Here is an 18,504-nt window from a genome sequence, read left to right as displayed (position 1 = left end):
CCGGGTGCTGTCTCGGCGCTGGCTGCGCGCAGCCGCCGGGAGGTGGCCGTCGGGACGAGAGCGCGGCAGAGGCGCGCCGCCCGCCAGCCCGGAGCAGTGGTGCAGGGCCTCTGCGCCGCCCGCTGCTGCAGCCCCGGCGGCGGCCAGCACTGCTGACTTGGCCCCGGGCGGCGGGGAGGGCGGGGGAGGGCCTGCAGCGGCTTGGGTCCCCACCGCCCCTGCGCAAGGAGACCCGGAGGACCAGCAACGCGGGCTCCGCGGGCCAAGGCCGGGGCAGGTGATGGCGGGGGGAGAGGAGAGGACGAGGGAAGCCCTGAGTCAGCACTGGTGCATCGCGAGCCGCCGGGGAGCCTGGGACCGAGACCGCACACCACCCTCCCGGCCCCCCCAGGCACCCTCCCCACCCCACCCCCACCTAACTTAGGGACCAGCTCTAGCCTTACTGTTTCCCTGCAACAATTACAGGGCCGGGATGCGCCTGTTGTAAGTGCTCTGGGAGGTGGAAAGAGAATTCTTTTTAAAGATCAGCCCAGTCCCCTGTCACCTCCTGGAACTGGTCCACCGGCAGGGAGGCGGAGAGTTGCTTCCTGTTCCCACCCTCCTGCAGCCCTGGGCTAGTGGGTCTGACAGTGGGGGAGATGGAGGCAGGGTGGTGGTCCTTACCAACGGCACTGATTTTCTCCCTGCAGAAACTGGTCCCTGGCTGTCCAGCGTGAGGCCAGTTTTCGCCATACCAGCTCCTCAGCAGCTGGCTTCCCCATCCTACTTCCAGAGAGATGAGGGCCTCCAGGGGCCTGCCAGGGCTAAGACCCTCCACACCTGTCCATCCCAGAGGCTCTCAGTGTCACTTTGCCTACTTCTTCCCCGACTACCTTGGTTCAGTCGTTTCGGCCCTGACTGCACCTACATGAGGGAAGGAGAACTCTCACCATAAGAAGCTTGTAGAAACCCCTCATTTCATCTTGTATTGGCAGCACATGTCATTTGTTTCACAGGCCCCAGTTATGTGTGTGGCTCTGGGGTCATCTGCTCCCCTTGGGGCACATTTGTGAAGTTCCTGCCTCACCTGACCTCCCCTACGGGAACCAGAGACCAGTGGACATGGGTGGGGTGTTGAAATCAACAGTGGCATTTTCTCTGTAGCCAGGGAGGAGTGGCCTTCTTCTTGGCTAATTCCAGATATAAAGGAATTAATTCCAGATGTAAAGGATGCTTGTTTTTTAATCCAGGCAGGGGAGGGAGGCGCTGAGTTGAAGAGGAGTTTGCCTGGGGCATGCCAACTCTAGTTTCTTGCTCCCTAGGGTGGGAAGGCCACTGACACCTCTCTGCCACTGATAAGGGAAAAATTCATCAAGGTTTGTTCAAACAGCACATCCTAGCAGCTTTCTGGGCTGGGGGTATGGGGGCACAAGTTCTGCCTGATGCACCAATGAGGCTCCAGGGTCAGCCCCACATGATGCTGATCATCAAAAACCCTAGTGTGTGGGACCCCTGTGACTCATCTGGGTGCCCCCAGGCTCGTAGTCTTTCATATCCAAGGATGTTAGTCTGGAAAAATTAAGTAGCTGTATATCTCAGAGGGTTCTGCAAGCCCACACAACAGATTTATGAGCAGAGGTCAAAGATGGTGTTAAATATACAGGGAATGTATAAAAATGGGTGGAGCAAGACAGAGGGGGATATTGAAAGTGAAGAAGTATCAAGATGCCCCTAATTTGGGAGGGGGAGCTGTTTTCACCCATAGAGGGCTTTTCCAGCCTAGGCAATTATATAGTCTAAGACCCTACAAAATATTTGTCTATGAGCCCAGATTTCCCCAAAGGCCTGTGGAGGGTTTGATGGGACCACCTCTCACATTCTGAGGAGCTACAGCCACAGTGCAGGCAGGGTTTTCTAAAGAGGAGCCCCCAAGTCTGACGTTCAGCAACCCAAGGAGGTCATGGCACATGGCCAGCCTTAGCCTATTGCTGCTTCAGGGACTTGCCTGGATACTTTATATCTGAGAGGTTTCCTGCGCCTGCTTAGAGCAGATTTATTGCAAGACCTAAAGTTATTTTTGTTTGTTTGTAAAAAGATACCTTTTTGCCTTGAGAAGAACCACATAGGAGCTCAGCCTGTCTAGTACCCAGGACCACCTGGGCACATGTCACCGTTGGCCCTGCGTGACATCACCCCCAGTGCAGACCTGGATCCAGGCGCTACATGTCCCGGAATGCCACGCCAGCAGTGCCAGCTTTGGCACTCCTCCAGCCGGCACCTACTGAGGCAGCAACTGCCTTTGGGGTGGCCCTTCAGCCAGAGAGGGAGGAGTCTGGTCCCGGAGACAGAGCTCAGACGCCTTGGGCTCCTTGTGTATCTCCCCAGAAAGAGCTGTTGCCCCAAGAGTGCTTTCAGCTGCTCTTGTGCAGTCCCCCTCCTCATCTAGATGAGGTTCCTAGGAACCCCCACAACTGCCTGGCACCCTGTGCATTACCATTCAACACCTACTAGTAACACATCCTTTCTTAAATGCTGCAACCTCGGCCCTGCAGTCGCAAATCACCGTTTGAGTTTCCCACCAAAGCTCATCTCAACAAACCCACAAGAAGAAAACCTCTATCCCCAACGAACAAGGCAGCGAAAGCTGCCTCTGTGTTCCCAGGGTTCAAGCCAGGCTGCAAATATCACAATAGAGATCAGACCAGAATTCTCCACACAGTTTAAAGAGCCAGTTAACCCAACACAAACGCACACACGCACGCAGGCACGCACGGAGGCAAGGACTGAGCTGAAACTCATCAGTGAGTCTGTGGGGTCTCCCTGTGTGCCCAAGCGTGCGGACCAACCCAGAGTCAGATCCTGAACGCACTTTGGATTTTGCCCAGGGCTGAGCGCTCCCCAGGCTGAGTTACCCAACGGGCTGACCCGAGAGTAGGAGTCCCTCTCTCTCCTCTTCCTTCTGCTGCCTCCTCCTGCCGCTGAGGTTCTGCAGTCACTTGAAGGAGAAAGATTTCGCAGTACGGCATTCTTAAAGCTGCAGTGTCCAAATTCTCCTTCAAACCCCAAGCGTCACGGACATCCACTCACTTACCGGGGTCCTTTGCGGAGGGTGGGTGGGCCAGGAGAAAGGGATGGGAGGCTTGGAGAAGGCAGGCGGGTGGGACTCAGAGACTCAGACTCTAGCAAGGGTAAAGAGGAGAGGCAGACTGCACCCTGAGAGCCTCTGCAGTTAAACCAGGTTGCTGGGACTGCAGCAGACTGCAATGGAGTAATTTTTTTTTTTAATCACCAAACCCCCACCAAAATTTTCCCCACAAACTTATATTTATTGTGGTGGAATTAAAACGCAAGGTGCAAACATGAAACCAACATAAGTAAGAAATCTGATTAAAAAAAAAGAATTCGAACCTCATTTAACAATTATTTTGGAAAAATCTACTCCTGTGAGCGACTGACTCAGCTTTCCTTACACAGAAAGCCATGCGGCGAAAGACCTGGATGAACTTCATGGAGCCAGAGTTTCCTCAAAGTGCAGGGAGAGGGTTTCAGCTTTTTAGAAAAGAAAGTTTTTTTTTAAAAAACCCCAAGAAAAGGGGATTGTTCTGCCTAGCGATCTAGGGAGTGGGTTGAAATGAGCTGATCTAGCATTCAGAAACCCACACACCCCTCCCAGAAAGTTACCTGTCTCTCCTCTGCTCAGCGGCTGCCGGCTGCTGTCCTGCCAGGATGCTGGCAAGTTGGAGACTGCTGCTGGGGAGGCAGGACCCAAAATAAGAAGTGTCAGCTGGGTCCCTGCACCGAAATGATGCCAGGAGTCAACGCTGCAGGCACGGGGATGGTCTCTCCCCTTTTCCCTCCCCCACCCGGCTTTAATTTAAACCCTTGACACTGCAAGATGCCTGCTTCTACAGAGTCACATCTCCAAAAAGCATCCTCATTTCGAGGTCCAAGGCTTTTGCTCCACCTTCTGCGTTTGTTCACCTGAAGATGCTTTTCTGGCAAAAAAAAAAAAAAGACAGGGACTGCGGAATCCTTAATTCTTTCCTTCTCGGGACTACATTTTGGAGAAGGTGTGACTTGTTCAGAAGTTTGAGAAATTGCAGCCTGATGCCCAGGAAGGAGCAGAGGCAGTGAGTGACAAGTCCGCTTTGCCTCAGGCAAAAGTCTACACCATCACTGTACCCAAAAAAGGGACAGAGGTAGACCTAGGGTAAAAAATATAGGAAAATTCCTCTCTGTCTGCTGGCAAATTTTCAACAGTTTGGGAAACCTCTATTTTTGCTTTCCTTCAAGAAAATCCCATTTTTAAAAATTAGCAGGCACATAAAATGTAAAAGATGGCCACAAAAGTGTAAATTTTGTCCTGCCACATCTGGGATTCTTGAAGTTTTTGCTCCTACCTCCGTGCAAGTTAATATCATTTAAAATGGAGATGGGGATTTAATTGGGAAAATTCCAGGAGCGAGAAGCCCTTTAAATGCAGATACGATTAAAACAGCACATCCTAACATAATCCACAGGAGATAAAGCAGAAAAGTAAACTGAGAAGGAGAGCAGGATGAGGGGTGAAAAAGGGATTCCCAGATTTCGCATTTAATGCAAACTCAGAGTCTGAGAAAGGTCAACTAAGGAGAAAGGGTGGGAGAGGGGAGGGGAACAGAGATTCCTAAATAAATTGGTCAGAAGGACCGACTGCATCAATTTCACGTACATTTCGTTACCAAAGTAAAGCCTGGTGTGTGACTGGTTTCTAAAGAGACCCCAGGGGAAGGCTTGCAGCCGGCATTCTGCCTGGGGACACACAGGGCCACATTGCTGCAGTGCACCAGCAGCAACGTGGGCACCGCATCCGCCAGCCGCCCTCACCCACCCTCCTGGCTCTCGGGATTTGGCAGAGACACGTGGGGCTGTGCAGCATGGGCCATGCTGGCAGACAGAGCCAAGGACCTGCCACCATCAGGCTAGGGGTCCCCTCCACGGTGCACCCCGGTTGTGGCAGGGGGTGGCCACAGGCGCATGGAAGGTCCCAGTGGAAGGGACCCCAGAGAGCAGGCAGCCCCATGCCCCCATTTCACAGATGGGTAATCCTGAGACCCAGGAAATGGTAGGACCTCTCCCAAGGTCACCTGACCAATGAGAGGCAGAGCCAGGGTTAGAATTGGGGCCTTCAGATCCTTTGTCCTGTGAGTTTCTCACCCTATTTGCCATTTCCCCTGCCCCGTAGGCGAGCCGTGTTCCTCTGCCCCTTCCTCACATGACCTTGAGGATCAACTCTCTGTTCTGTGGTCAGTCTCCCCTCTCTAGATGGTATGCAGACTTAGGCCAAGGAGTTTCAACTCTTTGGAAGTGGGAAAATTACCAAGTCATTTTCTCGCTTTCAGAGGCAAGACCATACGTAAAGCCTAGGAACCAAAGCAAGGGTTTTTTCAGTCTTTTCTGATTTTGAGACCTACAGGGCCATCTGTGTTGTTCTAGGGCTACTGAAACAAAGTGCCACACATTTGATGGCTTAAAACAACAGACACTGATAGTGTCATAGTTCCGGAGGCCAGAAGTCTGAAATCAAGATGTCAGCAGGGCAGTTCCCTCTGGAGAATTCATTCCATGCATCTCTCCTGGCTTCTGCCAGTTACTGGCAATGCTGGCCCTTCCTTGTAGATCAGTTCGGTTCAGTTGCACAGTTGTGTCTGGCTCTTTGCAACCCCATGGACTGCAGCACGCTGGGCTTCCCTGTCCATCACCAACTCCTAGAGCTCCCTCAAACTAACGTCCATCTAGTTGGTGATGCCATCCAACCATCTCATCCTCTGTCATCCCCTTCTCCTGCCTTCAATCTTTCCCAGCATCAGGGTCTTTTCCTTGTAGATGCATCACACCAACCCCTTCCTCTGTCTTTGAGTGGCATCTCCTCCATATAACTTCTTCCCTTCTTGTTTGTCTCTTCTCTTATAGGAACACTTGTTATTGGAATTAGGCCCCATTCTAATCCAGCATTATCTTGTCTTGAGATCCTTAATTACATTTTCAAAGACACTTTTCCCCTGTAAGGTCAACTTCAGAGGTTCTACATCTTTCAGGGGGGAAGGGCTGTGCTCCCCCGCTCTGCACTGTCCACTGAAAGTTTTCATCTGAGACCCAACAGCAATGGAATATCACAGCACTGATCCCACCCCAATTGCTGGAGGTGCCATAACACAGAGCCTTTTGGTTATAAGGCATCAATAAGAAGTATGAGAAGTTAATCATACCATTTGCGGCAACATGGATGGACCTAGAGATTATCCTACTAAGTCTAGTAAGTTAGAGAAAAACAAATATCATTTGATATCTCTTGCGTGTGGAATCTGAAAAATAGGATACAAATGAACTTATTTACAAAACAGACTTTGAAAAGAAATTTATGGTTACCAGAGAGGAAGGGAAGGATGGATAAATTAGGAATCTGAGATTAACACATGCACACTATTATTTATAAAGTAGATAACTAACCAAGGACCTATTGTATAGCACAGGGAACTATATTCAGTATGCTGTTATCACCTATATGAAAAAGATTGGATAGATGTATATATATAACTGAATCACTGTGCTATACACCTGAAACTGACCACAGTATTTTAAATCAAGTATGCTGCAATATAAATAAAAATTAAATTAAGGGACTTCCCTGACAGTCCAGGGGTTAAGAATCCACCTTCCGATGCAAGAGGTGTGGGTTCAATCCCTGGTGAGGGAGCTAAGATCCCACATGACTTTCAGCAAAAAATCAAAACATAAAACAGAAACAATACTGTAACAAGTTCAATAAAGACTCTAAAAATGGTCTGCATCAATAAAATTTTTAATTAAATTTTTGAAAAAAGAAGCTAAAAGCTCTGTGTACAGAATGTTTGGCTTCTAAGTGTCAATTTGGTTAATTCTTTCAACAACCCTCTGCAGCAGGTAATGTCATTATCACCCCATTTTGTGTGCTGTGCTAAGTCACTTAGTTGTGTCTGACTCTTTGCAACCCTATGGACCATAGTCCTCCAGGCTCCTCTGTGCATGGGATTCTCCAGGCAAGAATACTGGAGTGGGTAGCCATTCCCTTCTCCAGGGCATCTTCCCAACCCAGGGATCGATCACCCCATCTCACAGTGAGGCAAACTAAGGCACAAAGAGGTTCAGGTCACACAAGCTACTGAGCAGCAGGATGGAGACCGTCTGGCTCAGAACCCTTGCTCTTAATCACACTCCTGCTCCCTTGTGCTGGGGTTGCACATACTCTTCTCTCTCTCAGCTTGACATCATTGATTTTCTGTCTAGTCCACATCTCCAGTTGGTTTCTTTTACAGATATTTTCTGAGCATGTTTGGATGTGTGCTCTGTGCTGCTCCATCTTCCGGGCAATGTCTTTTGTCATCCCTACATCCTTATAGTCAAAGCTGTGTTTTTTTCCAAAAGTCATGTATGGATGTGAGAGTTGGACTGTGAAGAAGGCTGAGAAGCACCAAAGAAATGAAGCTTTCAAACTGTGGTGTTGAAGACTCTTGAGAATCCCTTGGACAACAAGAAGATCAAACCAGTGCATCCTAAAGGAAATCAACTCTGAATATTCATTGGAAGGACTGATGCTGAAGCTGAAGCTCCAATACTTTGGCCACCTGATGTGGAGAGCTGATTCATTGGAAAAGACCTTAATGCTGGGAAAGACTGAGGGCAGGAGAAGGGGGTGACAGAGGATGAGACCGGTTGGATGGCATCACCCACTCAATGAACATGCGTTTGAGCAAACTCCAGGAGATGGTAAAGGACAGGGAAACCTGGTGTGCTGCAGTCCCTGAGGTGTCAAAGAGGCAGACACGACTGAGCAACAACAACAACCAGGGACACCTCTGCAGCCTTTAGACACACCGGAGGGACTCAGGAACATTAACTGTCTGGATAAGCCCAAGGGGTCATCCTAAGAATGGAATGCACATCTAAAATTGTCACTCCTGATGAACAAAACAGCCTTCAGGTCAGTAATTAACATGAAACAAGCATCCACTTTCAAATCAACAAGAAAGAAGAAACTTGGTAAGAACAGTGGTCTTTAGGAGCTGCCAACACTGTGGGTGCTTGCCTTGGGTCTTCTTTCTCAGGCTGTTTTTGGTGAATTTGGTGAGCCTTTCCCTTTCTTCTAGAGTTCTAACCCCCGTTAGATTTCTTCTCAGCCCTTAAGTCCTCATAGCTTTGGCTATGACTTAGACCTTGAGAAATAACTGGGGCTGTCTAGTTCCTCTTTGGGTTTCCTACACTGGCATGGAGCAGTTTGCATGCACAGGGGTAGAAAGCAGATACGGTTCCAGTTTTTTTCACTGGCTGCCTTACGTGGGGTTAATATGCAACAGTCCCACTGTCTTTTATGTGTTCAGTAGCAGTAATAGAAGTCTAGATTCCAAATACTACTAAATACATTAGGTTCTAAAATATTACTCTAGATCATATCTTTCCCTTCTTTTTTTATAAATATGATTTTATTTGTATTTAATTTATTTATTTTGTCTGCACTAAGACAGCTCCCCAACTATGGATCAAACCCATGCCCGCTGCAGTGGAAGCACAGAGTCTTAACCACTGGACTGCCTGGGAGGTCCCAGATCTTTCCCTTTTAAGGAGAAGGCAGAACCCTTGAAGGCCCAGGGCTGCCTGGAGATAAACTCTAGATGGCCATCTGACTCAGGAGATTCTCTGCCTCTTACATCATAAAAAGTCCCTTGACCTTTACATAGCAGAGAATCTGGGTTGGAACTAGAGAACGTCGTAGAGTGCATCACAGTGGCTTTTCTTTCCGGATAAGTAAAACTTTCTGTGATGACTTCCATGTGCTTGGCCTTTTCTCTATCAACACAAAACCACCATCACCAGGGAGGGGTCCAAGAGGGTGGCTTTCGTCTTCAGCAGAAGACAAAGTCTTTGCCTGCCTTGAATTTCCTACAGGTTTGATAGCTGCGCTGAGCGCAGCTTGTTCTGCTCTGAGCAATGCCACGTGAGGGCACAGGGATGGCAGAGTCATGTGCATTTTACGATTAGGAAGAATTTCCACCCTACATGGTCACACTGTTCCTTCCTCCTGCTTCTTCATGGTCAGCTGGGGAACAGCAGTCTCCTACCCTCTTGACCTGCCTCTGAGTCTATTTAAACAAAACCATAACGCTCAAATATCAGATCTGCCAGCTTACGTACGCACTTTGTGGGTTTTCTCAGTTGTTCCTTTAAAACTCTTGGTTGAGGGACTTCCTTGGTGGTGCAGTGCTTAAGACTCCGTGCTCCCACTGCAGGGAGTTCCATTCCTGGTTGGGGAACTAAGATCCCACATGGCCGGGGGAAAAAAAAAGTGTTGATTGAGCACCTACTATGTGCAGAGTGGTGGAGAGACACACATTTTGTCAACACTGGGCTGAAGGCGAGCTTGTGCTCCATAGATCATTAATATATCTTTGCTGAGACATCAGCAGGTTCACAGCTTGAGCTGAGAGTCTTCCCCAAGATGTCTGTGTTAACTGCCAAGCAATGATGGGGGCATCTTCAGGCCCCGGCTGCCTGATGACACATATTTCCAGTGCAAGGACGCCTACCTGGGATCCTTGAAATGCCCACCTCAGCCATGAACATCTTTCACTGTGTCCATGGGACCTGTCTCTTTTGGCCTATGCCCAAATGTCCACTTATCAGAGTCACTCTCTTCTTCAAAACATCACACCAGCACCACCTCCTCACTCTATTCCCTGCCTTCTGAGCAGGTATATCAGCACTTGACATTGTCCACTTGTTTGTTAGTATCTGTCTCCCCATGCCAGGAGGCTACCTCCCCCAAAGCAGAGAGGTTGGCTGTTTGGCTCATGGCTGTGTCCCCAGCTCTAGGACAGAGCCTGGCAGGCTGGAGAGACTCCCTGTATTTTTGTAAATGAATGAATGGACGAGCAAACATACCCCCTTTCTTTTCTATTTGCACCCAGTGGAATTCTTCAATTTCAGGCACACCCATAATCACCACCACATTGTTGTTCAGTCGCTAAGTTGACTCTTTGCAACCCAATCGACTACCGCATGCCAGGCTTCCCTGTCCTTCACTATCTCCCGGTGCTTGTTCAAACTCATGTTCATTGAGTGGGTGATACCATCCAACCATCTCATCCTCTGCTGCCCCTTCTCCTCCTTTTCTTAGTTTTTCCCAGCAGCAGGGTCTTTTCCAATGAGTCAGCTCTTTGCATCAAGTGGCCAAAGTATTGGAGCTTCAGCTTCAGCATCAGTCCTTCCAATGAATATTCAAGATTGATTTCCTTTAGGGTTGCCTGGTTTGATATCCTTGTTGTCCAAGGGACTCTCAAGAGTCTTCTCCAGCATCACAGTTTGAAAGCATCAATTCTTCGGCACTCAGCCTTCTTTATGGTCCAACACTCAACATCTGTACACAACCACTGGAAAAACTATAACTTTGACTATATGGACCTTTGTCGGCACCTGGGGACTTCTAATTTTCCCCCATCAGTGAAACCTGGTGTTCCCCAAGCCCATAGGATGGCTCTGCACATCACAGCCCACGGAAGTTATGGCTGTCCTTCCTGGAGACACAGGCCAGGAGGAAGGGCTGGCAGAGCTGGCCATCGCTCTGTGATCGTACACCTCCTTGGATCTGCCTTCTCACCTTAGAGTAAATTACAAACCTACCAAGGCCCAGGAGGTTGTGATGTCCAGCCTTGACCCTTGCCTCCAGCCTCCTACCTCCTCTTGGCCTACCTCTCTCTCCTGCTCAACCCCAGCAGCCCCTGGCCTCATTGTGGTCTTTCTGGAAATCCCTCTGATGGCTCTTTCTTCTTCAAGTGTCAGCCCAGCCCCCCTCTTTGAGCAGCCTCTTCTGATGGGCTCCCTGGAGCGGCTCTCAGTTCCATGCTTCCTCCCAGTCAGTCCCCTCAGCCTGGCGTCTGTCACCATCTGTGATTCTCTGGTTCATCTATTCTCTCGGGAGAATGACAGCATTCATCCCTGATTCTCTGTGCAGGAAGAATTCCTGGGTCAATACCACCACCGACGTCAACATCAACAAGAACATCCATTGAATCAAGGGCTGCATGACTGCTGCAGGCGCTTGCTGCTGTATTCCTACAGACTTCTGTTTCCACGCCTGTCTGAATCTGCCAAGGCCACCTTAACAGAATACCACAGACTGAGTGGCTTGCACAACAGCAATGTATTCCCTCAGTTCTGGAGGCTGGAAGTCCAAGTTCCAGGTGTTGGCAGGGTTGATTTCTCCCGAGGCCTGTCTCCTTGGTTTGCTGGTCCTCACTTGGTCTTCCCTCTGTGTGTGTCTGTGCTTTTTTCTTTTTTCTTTTGACTTGGACAACTTTTAAAGTCTTTATTGAATTTGTTACAATACTGCTTCTGCTGTTTATTTCTGGTTTTTTGACTGAGAGGTACGTGGGATGTTAGCTCCCCATCCAGGGATCAAACCCATACCCCCGGCACTGGAAGGTGAAGGTTTAACCACTGGATCACCAGGGAAGTCCCCTGTGCCTTTGTTCTCATCTTTTAAGGACACCAGTCAGATCGGGTCAGGGACCCCTAAAGACTTCACGTTAATGTAATTGCCTCTTTAAAGACCCCGTCTCTAAGTACAGTCAGACTCTGAGGTTCTGTGGGTTGGGATATCAGCACACAAATCTGGGGTGGAGGGACACCTAACAGCACACAGGCACACTTGCACCCCCATCCCTGGCCTGGCCCCCATCATCGGCCGCCCTGTGCGAGCTCGCCCACTCTCCTCTGACTTTGACCTTCGGCCCCCAGTCTCCCTCCCACCCCTCCTCTCGGTGACCTTAGCATCCCTGTTGCTCATGTTTTACTCATAGAAGGTCTCTCCTCAGATCCTGTTTCTCAGGCTTGGTTATCCGGTTGCTCAGCCCACCACACAGCAATTACTCCATTTGCGGAGTGCTTACTCAGGGCTGGGTGCTGCCCCAGCACTGCCCACGCTTAAGCCTCATGTAACGCAGGAGGCGGCTCTGGCTACCCCCCATATTACAGGCAGAAACCAAGCTCACACAGGTCAAATGAGCTGCCCCAGGTCATAGAACTGAAAGTGGGGGGACCTGGAGTGAGACCCAGACTTCCAGCTCCATGTTCCAAGTGCCGTGTTTGCCCACAGATTTCCAGAGCACATCATCCATGGGGTGAGGGGCTGAGACAGGCAGACTCACTTAGACAGCAGGAGACAGGGCGATCGATAAGAAACAGGAACATTAGAAAGAGCAGAATGAGAATAAAAAGCATGGGACTTCCATGGTGGTTCAGTGGTTAAGACTCTGCTCCCAAAGCAGGGGACCCAGGGTTCAATCCCATACATCGGCATAAACCTAGCTGAGTGGTCAGGGAACTAGATGTCACATGCCTCAACTAAGAGTTCAAATGCCACAGCTAAAAAAACCCAACAGACCTTTTTTCTCCCCCCCGGAGCCATGCTGGTTCTGCAGCTCTGTAGCAAGCTGCAGAATCGGGCTTCTGTTCCGCAGGATGGGGTTTGTTAAAGTTGTCAAGAACAAGGCCTACTTCAACAGATACCAAGTGAAATTCAGAAGAAGGTGAGAGGGCAAAACTGACTACTATGCTCAGAAATGATTGGTAATCCAAGATAAAAATAAGTACAACACACCTAAATACAGAATGATTGTTTGTGTAATGAACAGAGATATCATTTGTCAGATTGCTTATGCCCGTATAGAAGGAGATATGATAGTTTGTGCAGCTTATGCTCACAAACTCCCAAAATATGGGTGAAGGTTGGCCTGACAAATTATGCTGCAGCATATTGTACTGGCCTGCTGCTGGCCTGCAGGCTTCTTAATAGGTTTGGTATGGACAAAATTTATGAAGGCCAAGTCGAAGTGACTGGAGATGAATACAGTGTGGAAAGTACTGATGGTCAACCTGGTGCCTTCACCTGTTACTTGGATGCAGGACTTGCCAGAACTACTACTGGGAATAAAGTTTTGGGGGCCCTAAAGGGAGCTGTCGATGGAGGCTTGTCTATCCCTCACAGTACCAAACAGTTCCCTGGTTGTGATTCAGAAAGCAAAGAATTCAGTGCCGAGGTGCACCAAAAGCACATCATGGGACAGAACGTTGCAGATTACATGCGTTACCTGATTGAAGAAGATGAAGATGCTTACAAGAAACAATTCTCTCAGTACATAAAGAACAACGTAACTCCAGACATGATGGAGGAGATGTATAAGAAAGCTCATGCTGCAATACGAGAGAATCCAGTGTATGAGAAGAAGCCTAAGAAAGAAGTTAAAAAGAAGAGGTGGAACCGTCCCAAAATGTCACTTGCCCAGAAAAAAGATGGGGTCGCTCAGAAGAAGCCAAGCTTCCTCAGAGCTCAGGAACGAGCTGCCGAGAGTTAAACCAAACCACGATTTTCTATCAAGATTTTTCAGATAAGACAATAATAAACTTATTGAACAAGAAAAAAAAAAACCCAACAGAACAAAAAACAAAAAGATTCTTCACACCACAATGAAGACCTGGTGCAGCCAAATAACTAACTAAATAAAAAATATTTTAAAAAGGAATAAAAAGTGTGGCAATCTGGGTCTATTTCCACAATGCCTAAGAGCCCTCTACACCTCAGTAGGTCCCCAATGCATCACCATACACCTCATCATAGGTTAGGTAACAGCAAGAAAAGAGCCTGCTCAGTTAGGACTGGCAGAGTCAGCAAATAAAAATACAGAACTCTCAATTAAATTTGAATTTCAGATGAACAGCTAAATATTTTTTAGTATAAGTATGTCCCATCTAATATTTGAGGCATGCTTTTACTCAAAATCTATTTCTTGCTTACCTGAAATTCAAGTTGATTGGGTGTTCTGTATTTTATCTCCCAACTTTGTTCACTACATACACTACATGCTTGATTTTGAAAAGGAAGAGGATGTACAATGTATCCTAGAGGAATTTCCTTCCAAAATTGATAAAATAAAATGTTGGGTACTTAAGTGATTCTTTATAATAGATGTCACAGATAAGAACTGTGTAAATGATGGAAGCCATAAATAAAGACTTAAAATAGAGCTTTATTTCCCTTTCATATAAGAAATTCCATGTGTCAAAGGTCTACAGTGTCAGCTAGAATCTGGATTTTTCCTACCTTTCTCTTCTGCCATTCTTAGCATGTGACTTTCAGTCTTACTGTCACCTCATGAGCCAAGAGAGTTGCTGGAGCCCTAGCTATTACATCAGCATTCCAGGCAAGAAGCAAGGAGCAGGTGGAGGAAGAATATGAAAAAAGCATATGCCAACTGTCTATCCCCCTTTTCATAAATTCTACTTGGCAACTTCTACTTATATCTCATTGGCCAGACCTTAAATCACATGACCATATTTAGCAGCAAGAGAAGCTTGTAAATGTGTTAATAATTACATACATTGCCACATGGTAAAAAATTAAGGATTTGTCAGTAGAAGAAGGGGAGGATGGATATTAGGTAGGCAGGTAGACCATAAAACACTATGTCCTCTTTCCTTATGTATTAGGGCACCTGGTCTTTCTGTAGGAGGACTTTAAGGGCCTACCTTTGAAAAATATAGGCAATTTTAACATGTCTGATCTCTAGCTTTATAGACTTCACTTGTTATAATTTTAAGCCACCAAGGGTTACAACTTAATATAATAGAAGAGTAATAAAATAAAGCAGCAGATTGATCTTTTTATATCTCAAATCTAATTAAAAAGAATTTTTAAAGGAGAAGAGTAAATTCCTTGAAGAATAAATTCCAGGTCTCTCTGAATCTCCCCACTTTATCCTTAGATTATGATTCAATTCAGGCTTTGCCCAGATAGATCCTACTGTGCCCGGCATGGTGTACGCCCAAGGGATAAAAGGAGGGGGGAATGTTGCCCATCAATGGGTTACTTGCTCATGGAGGTTGTATATGTGAGTGAAATGGTCTGAGACGGTGCCTGGGTTCCTCCCTGGTTGGATTATATGGGGAAATCACTCACATTCCTGACAAAACTCATCCAGTGGGGCAGAATTCTGGTCCACTGATGCTCCAGGTAGGCTGTAAAGACCTTCATTATCTACTGGAGTTCTTCCTAGTGACTCATGTTTGGGGGCAATTTTCTTTTCACTTTTTAAAAATAATAATTTTATTTAATTATGATTTTTTGGCTGTGTTGGGTCTTTGTTGCTGCTCAAGCTTTTCTCTAGTTTCAGAGAGCTGGGGTTACTCTTCCTCACTGTGCTGTTCTCATTGCGGTAGCTCTCTTTTTGCAGGGCACAGGCTCTAGCTAGGGCATTTGGGTTTCAGCAGCTGTGGCTCCTGGGCTCTAGAACACAGGTTCAGTAGTTGTGGTGCACAGGTTTAGTTGCTCTTCAGCCTGTCGAATCCTCCCGAATCAGGGGTCAAATCTGCGTCTCCTGCATTGGCACGTGGATTCTTCACCAGCGAACCACCCGGGAAGCCCCTGGGGCAATTTTCTGTCTCCTGAAATCACTCTGATTTGCACGAGTCTCTTGAATTCTGCTGAGAATACTTCCCCTTTTTAGATTTAGTAGGAAGCAAAGCTCTTAAAAGATGGGTGAGGGGTGGGGGAAGAAATCTCTGCTTTGCCCTCAATCATTAAGAGTGTGTATTGAGATGTTCAAAAGGGACTCACGGGCTTGATTTCAGCCACGGGTCTAGCCCTGAGAGGCCAGAATTCCCAACTCCAGGGGGGACAAATATGCAAAGGAGAGGTCAAGCTACTGCTTTGCATCCATCAGCTCAACAACTACTTGGAGGAGAAAAAAGATTGCAGCACCTTTGAGATCAGGGAAGAAAGCTTTTCAGTGGTCAGTGTCCTGCGAGTATCGCCCCCACGTGGAGGATCGGGGAATTGCTCCCTCTTATCTCCAGCAGGCTGAAGGAATCTTTATGGAGAGAACTCAGAGGACAACACAAGTACCCCAGTTGTTTGTTTCAGTTGCTCAGTCGTGTCCGACTCTTTGCCACCCCATGGACTGCAGCACGGCAGGCTTCCCTGTCCTTAACTATCTCCCGGTGCTTGCTCAAACTCATGTCTATCAAGTCAGTGATGCCATCCAATCATCTCCTCCTCTGTCGTCCCCTTCTCCTGCCTTCAATCTTTCCCAACATCAGAGTCTTTTCCAATGAGTCAGCTCTTCGAATCAGGTGGCCAAAGTATTGGAGCTTCAGCTTCAGCATCAGTCCTTCCAATGAATATTCAGGGTTGATTTCCTTTAGGATTGATTGGTTCGATCTCCTAGATGTCCCAGGGACTCTCAGGAGTCTTCTCCAGCACCACAGTTCGAAAGCATCAATTCTTCAGCGTTCAGTCTTCTTTATGGTCCAACTCTCACATCCATACATGACTACTGGGAAAACCATAGCTCTGACTAGACACACCTTTGTCAGCAAACGTCCCCCACCTGACTCCCAAGGCCAGGTGCAACTCCCATCTGAGAAATCTAAAGGTGGGGAGAGGGCACCTGACTAAAGCACCCCCTGGTGGTGACATTCTTTCCCTGAGAGCCAGTGCAAGGTGGGAGCTTCTGGGGACCACTGTGCATCTGGGAGAGACTGAGATCCTCCCAAGGGATCACCTGGAGGGGAAAAGAGACCTCAGAGGGAGAGGTCTGATCTCCGGGGACTGAGGATGGAATGACAAATAACAAAACACCAGCCAGAGTAGGTGTTTTCACAGTAGTCAAAAAGAACAGCAGGTGTCACCTCTTCCCTGTTGAAATCTCCAAAGTGCCTGGTCTGAGAAGTTTTGAATATTCGCTGAGCGCAGCAAGCGGTGATGCCAGTGCCTCTGGACCTCCCACTCCAGGTAAACCTTGTCTGTCACCTTCTCATATCTTCTTCCTGCAGTTTTGGAGCAGGCAAAGATCCCAGCTAGCAATTGCAGGGCTGCCCAAGTGGGAAAACAGGAGCTGGGGGTGGGGAGATGCTGTACCTTGGAAGGATTGATGCTGAAGCTGAAGCTCCAATACTTTGGACACCTGGTGTGAAGAGCTGACTCATTGGAAAAGACTCTGATGCTGGGAAAGAGTTAAGGCAGGAGGAGAAGCGGATGACAGAGGATGAGATGGTTGGATGGCATCACCAAATCGATGGACATAAGTTTGAGCAAGCTCCAGGAGATAGTGAAGGACAGGGAAGTCTGGCACGCTGTAGTCCATGGGGTCGAAAAGAGTCAGACATGACTTAGCAACTGAACAACAGGACATTTAAAATCCTGGCTGGAGAGAGAGGCTGGGCAGGTCAGATTTCCATTTCAGATTTCATCCAAAGGTAGAGGAAACATTCCAGCAGATTTGAATTGACAGAAGGGCAAGATGAAGTTTTGTCTTTTGCATTCAATGAGCCCCACTTGTTCAATGTAACTTTTGCTACACGCAAAAGGTTTAAAAATATCCTAGGGTTAATCTCCTAGTTGCAGGAAAGCACAATAAGCAGCGCATTAATTAGGGCTCCATTTAACACTTCCTGCCTCACCTCTAAATACTTGTTTATGTGGCACTGGTTCTTCTAACATCTGCCTCATTTGTGCTGTATTTGTAATTCAGATTTTCTTTAAGTACCTGGGAGCCATGCTCTAACATTAACCAACTTTCTGGAACTTAATACAGATAAACTCATTTGGGGGCTCATACATCTGGCACTTAATTCTAGAGGAATTAGGAGAATATTATTAGCCTGGTACCCAATGGTATGGGGGCTTTCCACGTGGCTCAGTGGTAAAGAATTCTCCTGTCGACGCAGGAGAGTCAGGTTCAACTGATCTCTGGGTCAGGAAGATCCCCTGGAGGAGGAAATGGCAACCTATTCCACTACTCTTGCCTGAAAAATTCCAAGGACAGAGGAGCCTGACTGGCTACAGTCCATGGGGTCACAAAGGGTCCGACTGGACTGAGGGACTGAGCACACACATACCCCATTGCATGGGCTCTGAGAACAAAGTATTTCAGATACTTTGGCATATGTTTGAGTTTCATTTGCCTTTTATTTGGTAATAGGGACTCACATACTCAACTTTCTCCCAAATTGGACTATCGATCAAAATGAGTCTGATTTTAGCTAACACATAATTAACCTTTACAATAAGATTGCAGCTGGACAGTTGAGGAGGCATTGAAAGGAATACAGAAGTAAGAGAGAAGATCTGGGCCCTTGGAGAGGTTTTTGCTGTGTGAACATTGGCTATGGTCCCAGCTCTGACAGGTGTCAGGCTCGGGGATAAACTTCTGTGTGTCTAGCACTCCCCATACAAAGATCAAAAAGGATGACTGGGACTTCTCTGCTGGTACAGTGGAGAAGAATCCACCCGCCAATGCTGCGGACACAGGTTCCATCCTTGGTCCAGAAGGATTCCATGTGCCTCAGAGTAGCTGAGCCTGAGTGCCAAAACCACTGAAACTTGCAAAAAGAGGGGCCACCACAATGAGAAGCCCAGGCACTGCAACAAAGAGTAGCCCCCACTCACAACTAGAAAAA

General features: G+C 47.7%; 1 pseudogene across 1 annotated transcript; it reads left to right on the top strand.

Annotated features, from left to right (window-relative positions):
* Positions 1-12,504: 12,504 nt before the first annotated feature.
* LOC122707710 lies at positions 12,505-13,467 on the top strand (annotated as a pseudogene). The gene has a single exon (XR_006344886.1). The product of XR_006344886.1 is annotated as a 60S ribosomal protein L5-like (transcript).
* Positions 13,468-18,504: the final 5,037 nt, after the last annotated feature.

This window comes from Cervus elaphus, chromosome 14 (genome assembly GCF_910594005.1).
Source record: "Cervus elaphus chromosome 14, mCerEla1.1, whole genome shotgun sequence".
Classification (NCBI taxonomy): domain Eukaryota; kingdom Metazoa; phylum Chordata; class Mammalia; order Artiodactyla; family Cervidae; genus Cervus; species Cervus elaphus.
The sequence above is the reverse complement of the archived record's forward strand: the minus strand, read 5'-3'. Positions and strand labels throughout refer to the sequence as shown.